The following is an 11,927-nucleotide window of genomic DNA, read 5'->3' on the forward strand; positions in this document are numbered from 1 at the left end:
AACGCTATATCTTGTCACGGATGGTCATCAGTTCAATGAGGCTACAGCACTGGAGCATCAGACGGCAATAGTATTAACTGACTGACGGTTGGCCCGGTTTAGTTCCTAAGGTTCGACAGCAAAAAGGTTGCAATTAATAGTGAGTAGCAATTCATCAGCCAGAGGTAACTGTTTCGAACAACAGAGAAGTAGCCGCCAACCGGTACCGCTTCTTTCAGCTGTGAATACGTGTTTGAAAGAGTACGCGCAGAGATATCAATAGAAGAATGAAAAAAGAAAAAGTAGATTATTATGTCATATTTATGGGTCCATCAATATATTTAAATTCATTTAAATACGGCAGTATTTTTGGCATTGCTCTGTGTCGTACAAGTTCTTAGACCAACATTTGTTCCCCCCCCTTTGACACAACAACCGTTGGTCGGTCAAGGCCTGTCTGTATGTACCCACTGGTGAAAAGAGCTTGGTTTTCAGTGATTTATTGTTACCATAGCAGGATAGTCAGTCCACGGGGGGTATGGGGAGAGCACGATCTGTTCGGGGCTTGAACCCATGACGGGCATGTTTTTAAGTCGTACGAGTTGACGGCTGTACCACCAAACCGGCCCATTTTGAGACATTATCTGTTTAAAAAAGCGTGTATATTTTCTTGATAATGTTTGTAAAACTTTGTGAAACAACTTTAGCATAGCGTAAATCTACAATTTCAATCGATATCAAACATAATGTTGGATTATTAGTTTGAAATTTTATAATATAGATACGTGAATATTTCAGTTACGTTGTTGGCTTTGGAACGCTTTAAATATGAAATTCGGAAGAAAACAGTGCGATAATATATCTTACTCTTGATGTTTGATGTTTGATACTTTTGAACAATTTTATGTTTTTTAATTGTAGTTGTAGTTGTAGTTGTCAACATTCTGCGTAGTGGTCATCGTCGCTGGAATTACAATAATGAGATTAACCTGTATTATTTAAGTCAAACGATAAAGCATAAATAGAAATATGTTTTTTGTATTATTCGTAGCCAAAGAAGCAAATCTGTGCAAGTCGATAGCTACAACTATAAATTGTCCTGATATGTCAACGTAAAACTCTCCGTGACCGCAAAGAAGTTAGAAGGGTTAGTAGAAGGGTTAGTTGTGGTTTTTCTATCTTGCGTTTGAATTATGTTTCGCAAATCAATAAGGCCTCAATATGGTATATATTGTGAGAGTACTGGTTTCCATATTATTAATTACACACATGTAAGACATATTGAAGCTCTTCATTCCCACTGGCTATCTAAAAGAATCTCGAAAAGTATTATATAAGGGAAACATAGCTGTGTGTTTCAAGAATACCTACTGGAATATTAACCCTTTTTCTAGGCAGTGTACCCTTCATAGGTTCGTAGGGATTTTACACTTCTGGTTGAAACCCCATGATATAGAGTAAATATGTTTATCATTCTCTAATGAGGACGATAATAGCAAATGGCATACTGTGGGAGTGGATCTTCCCTTGTGTATCGTTGCCTAAACAACCGCTGGTGTTTGTAGAATGATTTCCGAAAAAAAGTCCAATGCATGTGGCGTTTTAATTTACTTACGAATACCGGTGTAATATGACTATAATATTCCATGATTATTTTCAACTGATCACTTCTAGTGATACAATCAAATTCATAATGGAGCAATCTCGCGATACAGTCGTCAACTCGCAAAACATAATAATTTGTCCGTCGTGAGTTCAGGTCCAGTATGTTTTTAATTTGTTTTTAACATATAAGGTTTTAAATAAAATTCCACAGCTGCTGGTTATGTCAAGATAATACTACAAACAAACTATAAGTTTTATAATGCTCATATGTCCCTACAAGGCAAATTTTTATTCTTGTTTTTTTTTTTTTGTTGACGCAGCGTGTTGGGGGTTTTCACGAAATTTCTACTTCTTTGGCACTACATCCGTTGTCAGTGAAGGCCTGCCTGTACCCACTGGTGAAGTGAGCTTGGCTTTCTTTGACTTATTGATTCCCCCCATAGCAGGATAGTCAGTCCTACGTATGGTAGCACGGTCTATTCGGGGCTTGAACCCATGACGGGCATGTTGTTAAAGTCGTACGAGTTGACTGTACCACCAGACCGGCCCAACGAAAAAAAAAACATGAAACTAGCCAGTTCTTTATCTGAAGTTTAACAGGGACTAAAATTATGTCAACATTCTATATAAAATCTCTCATAAAACTAGCTTCAGAGTAAACGAAATAAGCACAAATTGTCATAAGCCACACACAATTCATAAAGGTAGGTTAGCTTATGTATGATTTCATTTTTATACAGAAGAATGCACATTTTTTAGAAAAAGGTAAACACAATTTTAAAAGATGTCTTGAAATACATTAAAATTAGTATAATTCATTTCAAATAGAGAAAAATTAACAAACCAAACAAAAAACAATCCGGATGCTTTACATTGTTCCATAGACAGTACAGGTCAAAAACCCTAGTAAAAGATTGTTTTTTTTCTTCTGATTTTCAGAATAAATGTTACCGCGCGGCCACATGAGGTAAAATATACAGCGAAATGAATTAATTAACAGTCAGATATTTGACAGCTGCTGCTAACGTGTTGGGGGAGATACAGCATCCGCTTTCAAAATTCACATTAAAATGATATCTTCTTAAGCAGAACATTCCCAAAATGAAAGAAATGATGAATGTTTGATTGAAAATTAACGAAATACTTAACATTGAAGTTCTTTAATGTATTTAGTTACGATTTTGTATACATTATTTGTTTACATTGCACATCACCTGGTTGCTGTGCTGGTTGCGTTATCTAACAGATGTATTGCATGTCAAATAGTTCATTTCGCTGTTAGTTTATTTCACCTCATGTGGCCGCGCGAGGCCTATGTTTTTATGTTTATGTTTTATGTTTTTATTGAATTTCAGTAAAACGATGAACTATTCAGCTATACATGTTTTACTGTAAAGCATTAAAAACAGTACAATAAACTACTGAAAATGCAGCAATGCAGTCAACTGACCTGACAGTCAGAACATAACGCGATATCCACTTGTCCATGGTGTGCGAAAAATTGATTTGGCAGACACCAGAAAATTTAAGTTGGGTTTTTAGTTTGCGAGACTACTTTCAAAGATTTAGGTGTTGTAATGGTCTGTAAAATCCTTGCTACAATTCACTGTATAAATTTTGCGATGACTTTGTAATCAAACTTGTTTCGAAAAAATACAGTATAAAACCTATTAAATAATATTTTTTTTCTTTCTCTTTTTCTTTTTGGCACAACAACCGCTGGCGGTCAAGGCCTGCCTGTACCCACTGGTGAAGTGGGCTTGGCTTTCAGTGACTTATTGTTACCATAGCAGGATAGTCAGTCCTACGTATGGGGGCACGGTCTATTCGGGGCTTGAAACCATGACGGGCATGTTAAATTAAATAATATTACCCAAAAATAAACATGAACAGAAGAAACTGTAAATCTGTCTGCACATCAATACAAATTTCTTACTTCGAATTCAGCAAAAGAAGTGTCATTTTTGTCAGTAACTATTTTTACTGAATGATGCAGTAAACAATCTTTTTATTGCTAGGATTACTATATTATCACATTTCAGTAGAACATTTCAGTAAAACTGAAGTATACTGAATTGTAATAAAAAAATGTCTGTGGATAGTGTTCATGTTTTTTATATAATAATGTATTTACTTACATCAAATGTAGAACTGAAAATCTGATTTTCAAGCAAAGCTAAAATACCCTAAATGTAGATTTCACAAGAAAAGAATGGAATATCCATTTAAAGAGAATATGAGGACCCTATTGCATTTATTTGATTAGAGTTTAATGGAAAATAAATCAATTCGTTGACACACCCCAGAAATGTCATGTCATCAATGTGCTTTTTATGTTACATGTTGTATGCATGTATGTTGTTGTATGTATGTGTGAGGTTCATGTAGAGTTTATTCAAACTGCTTTTAAGCATGCAATATTATGATTAGCGAATGGAGGCAAAAATGCCATTGAATGTTTTAAATTGCTTTGTATATATTTCTCTACAAAGAGTGATGATTTAGTAGAGTGTTTTGTTTTTCGTGTTGCAAGAACGTATTTTTTTACTTTTTATGATAATCGCTATACTGCTATTCTTTAAGATAAAATTATTCTTAGTAATAAAATTTCGTAATCAATACAGCTGGGCTGTTATTATTAAAAAAACAAGACAGTAACCCTACAAGTTTTACGTGGTATTACGTGATTATTTCGATTCTATTTTAAATTGGTAAGAGTTAATTGTTTCAAAAAGATTCTAAACTACTTGATGGTCCTATGATTACCCAAACCAACAATCATTATGCAGACCTGATATGATACTAATATGTATTCCGTTTTCAGAAGTATGGAACATTTCAATACTATACGTTAAAGGATCACTTCCCAATCATGTCGGGTGCTCGTTAGACTCATGCGGTTACGTTTATAGTCGTAGAATGATATTCATTTGCACATTTAGCTGGCATATCAAGGCCGAAAATTTACGAACGTGTTCCATCACTGCCTTTTGCAGTAGAAAACTTCATTGCAACGTTGGCTTTGATTTTACGATCGAATAATTTTGTAAATTTTATTAGCTTTCTACGCAAAATCTAATGTGGCATGTTAGGATGTGTGTTGAAGTTGGTTGTGGTCGTTGGATGTTAATTTAGTATTTATGCTGTTTGCTCCTGCTAATGTGCGTTTTGGGAAGCTTTTCAATGTGCTTAATGTGCAGATGTGTGTAACAAGGTAGTAGTACATATTCGCTAACCAGTTTGATTTTTTTCTAACTATTACTTTAATTTCTGTTCATTTCATGCTTGTAGGACTAAGAACCGATTTATACGAATTCTGAATTGCTTTTTTCCTATCAAAAGCAACATTAGAGACTCAATACTATTGATGGTAGCGAGGGAGGTAAGCTGCCATTGTTAGTAGCCATCAGTCCGAATAACTCGGTTTACAGGTCGAAGTTTTAACAGCATGGCTCAAAATGATTACACTTGGATTGCAGTATGGAATCTTTTCCATTGTTACGAACTTTGGAACCTCAAAAACTATGGTGATTGTTGATATAGAAGTGTAGTTTTTTTGTTGCCTGCTACTGGCATCCTTCAATTAAATAATTAATGTATTTGTGTGCAATCAATGTTTACCGGTCTCAAGGTACAGTCGTCAACTCGTACGACTTAAAAACATGTCTGTCATAGGTTCAGGCCCCGAATGGACCGTGCCCCCATACGTAGGACTGACTATCCTGCTTGAGGGGAAATCAATAAGTCACTGAAAGCCGCCAATCCCACAAGTGGTAGGGCAGGCCTTGACCGACAACGGTTGTTGAACCAAATAAGAAGAAGATTTGTGTGTAAAAATCACTCATTTTATAACTACTGTAACAATAAAGTAAACAATATAAATAAACAATAAAAAGTTGAATGATGAATACTTACTTGTTAAATAAAGAATATGAACTATCCTAGTTAATCGAATATACCATACACATAATTTGTCTTCTTCTTCTTTGGCTCAACAACCGATGCCGGTCAAGGCCTGCCAACACACTTGTGGGGTTGGCTTTCAGTGACTTATTGATTTCCCCCCATAGCAGGATAGTCAGTCCTACGTATGGCGGCACGGTCTATTTGGGGCTTGAAGCCATGACGGGCATGTTGTTAAGTCGTACGAGTTGACGACTGTAACATGAGACCGGCTAATAATTTGTCTATGTTGTCAATATTGACTGGTCTATTTAGTGTATTTAGATTTTTTTTTTATTAAAATGCATTTATTGGCGTGTACAGAATAAGTTCTGTTCAGTTCTATTTACTAGGTTGGATTTTTACAAAATACTCTAATATAGCTATACATTTACAAAAGTAGTGCACACTTAAAGACGACTAAGTCTATTTTATCATTGTTATACACTTTATCTTAATAATACTAATAATTAAGTAATACTAAAAATTGATTGCTATTCGTGGAAAATTTCGAATGTATGACAAAAAAAATTAAAGCATTAGTAAAGAGTATAAAAACTAAACTCATACACAGTTATCTAACGTTAATAATCGTTGTTTGCCATTTGCGTGCACATCAGATTTACTCACGCTCGAAATATGTTGTTTTGTTTGGCGATAAATCAATCTAGCCTAAAGACACCCTTAGACACATCCATGTGTCATGTATTAGATGTGAATAGTGCCATTTGTCGTAAATTGTGTTTGCGTGAAGTATAGCTGCATGTCCCTGAGTGATTGTTTGTACACTTTCTTGTATCTTTTTCTTACCGACTTTTTGTCACCTGAGCGCGTAGGTGTCAGTTAAATTGGCCTAGCCATATGAATTCATTCTCACGCGGAAATTAGTTTTTCGTCAACCAGCTATTAAGTAGAAAGCAAGTGAGCCACCAAAATTACTCATAGAGCCGGTTCCCTATCATACGCAAATGCGACACCTGACAGTAAAGGTAGAAAGGATATCATAGCATGTCATGATAATAATTTATCGTTGAATGACAAACAATTCGAACGCAAAAACGTTGTTCAGGGGTTAAAAAGCGAATCGACACATGTGCATCGAATAAACGTTCTCACATGAGAATGTCTTTTTCGCCTGGATGTTATAAACATTCATTTCAGTGGATACCAATGCAAAGGTATATGCACAACATGGACCTTTTATGGATTCTTCATGTTAAGGAATGTGCCCAAAAATATAGGGATGTGTGTCGTTAAAAGTCTTAAAGCTAGCTTATCATACGTTGTGACATTTGGTATGGTCATTTAAAATAAATCTAAAAACGACCTACCCTTTTACGTCTAACTCTTGTTCCGATATACCTACCAATGGAATTACCAACACAGACATTATCGATGACACCCAAGGGAACACTTTCCCGCAGTATTCATCATAGCAAATTTACCGCATAAATGTGATTTGATTTAAACTGGTCTTTCATGTCACTCATAGCTCTTCAGTGTCCTCCTCCAAATAAATGATATGTTCGGGATAACAAAAACCGAAACGGTTTTATTCGGCTACCATCCTGAATTTATGAAATTGAAAGACTTCAAAGATGAGCCAAGCTTGTAGTTTGCTAAAGGTTGCTCATAAAAGCCGAATAAATATGCGTATGCCAATCGAGTAGATGAAAGCATTTATCAAAACTCTTTGACCAAGGGCTATTTTCCGCATCAAGGGATAGTGTTTGTGATGGGTCTGTTGGAAAAGGGTGAAAAATGGCTGGTATACACTTTTTGGCAATAGCTTGGAAGAATTTGATTGTACGTTTCTATACATATATGTTTACATATTTGTCTCGGAAATATGTTGATATCATGTATGATTCTTCATTTGAATGTGATATGTTTCCCAAGTTAAGGTAGTCATTATTGAAATCTATTGATGTTTTCAGTTTTGTTATCTGTGTGTAAAAAAATAAAATAAACTCAAAAACTGACTATGAAAGAACAATTCCTAATTTTACAACATGTCAAAACTATTTAAAAATTATATGTGCTTAATATGAGAGCAATTTTCCCCTTTTTGTTCAACAGCTGATCTCTTGATATCATTTGACCCTGTTTAGAGACCTTGCGCGAACTTGTCCCTATTTTTGGATCAGCTAGTTGTCTCGCGTGTGAGGATATCGTTTCATCCTTCTCTCCTTTCCTAGCACCAGATCTGGGTTTCCTAGCAGATCTGGTGTTATCTGCCTTATATATTCAAGCTGTCTTTGGCAGCCCGTTGTTTTGATAAACTTTTTTTGCTTAGCTTGCACGTGAATATACGTGAATAAAGAAGATGTTTTGAATATATCTGTCGTAAGAATTAAAAACAATAAAAACGAAGTAGCAAAATATTTGCACTATAGCATTAATAGTTTCAGCTAACAACTATTTTCACGACAAAGCTATGGATTCTGATATAGCACGAAATTGCTGTATGTGGGTTTATTGATGTGATGAACTGTAGAGTATATTTGTTGTTCTCTGAGGGTATGATAGGAGATGGAAAATATAGGGATTATCCTATTAAATTTATAACTCATTTTTCGGTTGACTAAATAGGCTCAGGTCATCCAATTGGACAACAATCATTTATTAACTCCGTGCTACGTCCTGTTCTTCTATCGCTATGATTTCCTTTTGTTATAACAATGCCTTATACATATTTGAAAAAGAAGTTTCAAATGTCAAGTGTTTCATATGTTGATGCTGTTATTCGTATAATCAATGATTACAAAAGTACGTTATAGCGATGGTTTATTTGTAAAATGTTTCTTGAGGACTACGTATTGTACATGCATAATCAACGTGTTTAATTTGTGAAATGATGCATCAAATGATTTGCAGCGATAAAAATTTCAAAAAAATGGAAATACTCAGCTATTAAACCCTTTGATAGAATTACGAGCGAATTCAATTTCCGGCAATAATCCTATTATTTTAATTGCACACCCGAGATTCTATCGACGCCTCGTGATGTGTGTTCGATGATGTGGAAGTGCGAACATTATTTCGTATCATATTTATACATACAAAACATGAACATCAGAAAATAGTGATAAGAGTTTGTATCTGTTGTAGCGCATTTTGATGCTAGTGACAAATACTACTTTCGTTATTTTGTCTTTTTAAGGTTATAAGCGAAATAATTACAGGAGATTGTGCCTACAATGGTCTGGTAAGCTTTTGTATGTTTTAATTTTCACTTCCCACATTGTAACGTTCATCGAATTGTGCACGAACAAAAGTATGGATGCGAACATGTTTTACTGCGATCAATGTGGAAGAAAGAACAAGTAGTACGATGATTGAGGTAAACATTATGGCAGATCCGAATAGCAGTTTCAGAACAGAGGTGCATGAAAACCACCGCTTAGCTTTCATGCCGGCAATGCACACGATGGCATTAGATTTTACAGAAAATTGATTTCCATCACCGGAACCACTCCGTGGTTAATCCTTTCCTGTGCTAGTAAATAGAGACGGTGATTGGACCTGCCGAGATTTTTTTTCTATTTTCTGATGGCTATTTTCCTTTTCCGCCATAATGAAAGGTTCTACTTCCATTTCCTAAAACACCATCAACAATATTGATAATTGGCATTATTTTAAGGTGCGCGCTCTTATAATAATTGGACTCGTACGCAATTTTCAGCTTCTGTGTTCTGTACTTTGTACGGCGGACATAAAGCAAAGGAAAGGAATGATAGAGCTTCTTGACGTTGGTCACTCATCGCACCCCCATCCTAGAAGTCCCACCTCCAAAAAGGTGGGAATAGGAAAATGGGCTTAGGATGGTAGAGCGGAAGATGAGCTTCGGTGCCATCGATCGGCACTGGTTTTCGAGCTTGATGATTACAGACCGCTACGTTAAAGTGAATGAAACCTATCGATCCAACCAACGCCTGATCGATCATCGTTTGGAATGAATGGAATGGGAATGACAGACGGCTATGATCGGCTTCTGGCAGAAACTCTCTTAAGAACCAAGGCAATTTGGCTATCCGGAATACGGTGGCCACCAAATGGTCCAACGAACGGACATTCCCAACCAACCCCGCAGATTCTTTTCTACTTCGCTCCAGCAGCACATATGCATCGTCCGAGTGAAAATTATTTCTTCCGGCCCAACTTTTTATCCTCAGAGCAGTGTATCACATCCCAACAAAAACGTCTTCCTGTCTGCTACCAGGTTTACCCCAGTTCTTGTTCATTATATGCGTGCTTTGTTGTTTCGCTCAATACTCATAATTTCGCTTTTAACTACGGAAATGGATTTATGTTGCCGTTTTGAATATCTATCTCTATTTCTCACAGAATTGTCTTTATTTTTTCGTAATTGTGTTTATTTATCCTAGTTCTCGTTTTCGTTTAAATTCTGTGCATTTTTGGTACGTGAGTGATAGTATTTACAGTATTTATAGGAGCGAATGCCGTTTTACTGAGCTTTAAATTGCTGCAGCGCATAAACAAGCATAACTATAGGCGTTTTCTTTAATTTAAATAATCTTACTTTTTATTTGAAATAAAAATGTTTATGACTTTTTAAATTATTCAACTAAAAACTTTTAAAAACTGTAACTTATGCAAATGAAAACATTTTGGTTAAGATAAAAATGATTCAGTTGAACTGGTCAGGTCGAAATTGACACGCTAATTTAATAGATAAAGCAGATGAAATTTTTGATCAGATTAAAATCAGAAAGCTAGAAGACAATGACAAAATCAATACATGTATTTTTTCAAGCCACTATCGCAGTACACGGTGATAAACTCTATAGTATACAGTTGTTTTTTCGTAATGTCTCGTTTTGCAACTACCTATTCAACCATTTACATTCCACCATGTCTAGAAGAAGAGGACCGTCCTGCAAAAAACTACAAAGAACCCAGTGTAAACAAATGCATGAAGTGTACTAAATCGCAGGTGCCTAACGGAGTGATATCAGTGGACTCATTGGAATGCACAAATTGCAAAAAAATTGCGTCACGAGTGTTGTGTAAGTGTTATTGTGTACATAAGAAATGTTGTCATTCCCATGATACATTCTGTATGACCGATGCCGAATCTATAAACTGTTGCAAACGTTGTGTTAATGCAATTTGTGATAAGAAATGTGAAACCCCCTGCTGCTCAAAGGACTATTCATGTAAAGCAATGCAAAAAGCACGTGGATCGAAAACAAAATCAGTTTTATTACCTGTTTGTCGATGTCGTGAAACAAAACCGTTTGCCGACACTTGTCAAACGTCGGTATCGGCATTTTCTAAACGTCAAGAACAGCTGGAAAAGCTTCGCGATACATCAATGAGAAGCAGTAGGCTGTGCCGATGTAACTTGAAGATCACGGGGCAATATTTACGATAGATAGAATTTCGTGTTGAAACCAAACGACCGTGGATAGAAATTATCAGTAACTCGAATTTGGGACAACAGAATGTATTCAAAGAAAATTTGTAAGCAATCTGTTTGGAATACCACATATCTAACTTCTTACACTGGTCAGAATCCATTACGACCGCCGGTTTCACCGAAAAAAGTTGTATGTTTCCTTAATAATTGCAATTGATAAATATGCCATTTAACAAAATCGTTTCATTTTGCTTTTCAGAAACCATACGTTCCAGAGCATCGTGAAAGATACCTAGAACACATGGGTACAAAATCTCCATTACAGCACATTCCATTCGAGGCTTCACCTAAGCTCGGCCTACAATGAATTAATCATTTGGTAATGTCTATTGTGAAATTCATTGTAAGCAAAATCTATGGAGCACTGTTCATTTATATTACTGGATGCTTGTTGGACGGAAATAAAACATAGTGTAGCATAGTGGTATTGAAATTTTAATGCAAATAAATGTCACATCAAAACTATTCACGTAAGACTGGCATTGTGACCATTGTGGATATTGTAAAGAGCACTTTGATCTATGTTGAATCAAATATGGATATTGTTATCCTGTTTGCCAATTCTACTCCCAAATCTTGCCGTTATGGAAAATATTTGACGTACAATAACAATTTTATCTTCAATGGAATGTAATGGAATTCAATGGAAATGTACTGAAATGCGAACCGTAAACACCATCTAATCAACAACTGGGCAAACACATATTGTACTACTTTTTTTTGCTAGTATTGTTGTATGTGTAGTATAACTTAACATAATCATGAGAACCAATAACACCGCCAACACTACGTACAGATCGTTTTTGCCTATTGAATAAAAAAGGGTAAAGATTCTAAATTTCATCCCGGCTTATTTCACGGAGTTTTAGTCATACAAATGGTCCAGAAGAAATCTCCAGTCTCATTATTAGGTTGAACTTTAAATCCCATGTCAAATTGTATCATAAGTAGAGGTTCA

At 35.6% G+C, this 11,927-nt stretch overlaps 1 long non-coding RNA gene across 1 annotated transcript; it reads left to right on the forward strand.

Moving 5' to 3' along the window:
- The first annotated feature begins 10,272 nt into the window (after positions 1-10,272).
- LOC121588823 lies at positions 10,273-11,443 on the forward strand. Its single transcript, XR_006004220.1, has 2 exons — positions 10,273-11,099; positions 11,169-11,443. It is a non-coding gene; the product is annotated as an uncharacterized LOC121588823 (long non-coding RNA).
- The last annotated feature ends 484 nt before the right edge of the window (positions 11,444-11,927 follow it).

Source organism: Anopheles merus, chromosome 2R (assembly GCF_017562075.2).
Source record: "Anopheles merus strain MAF chromosome 2R, AmerM5.1, whole genome shotgun sequence".
Taxonomy (NCBI): Eukaryota; Metazoa; Arthropoda; class Insecta; order Diptera; family Culicidae; genus Anopheles; species Anopheles merus.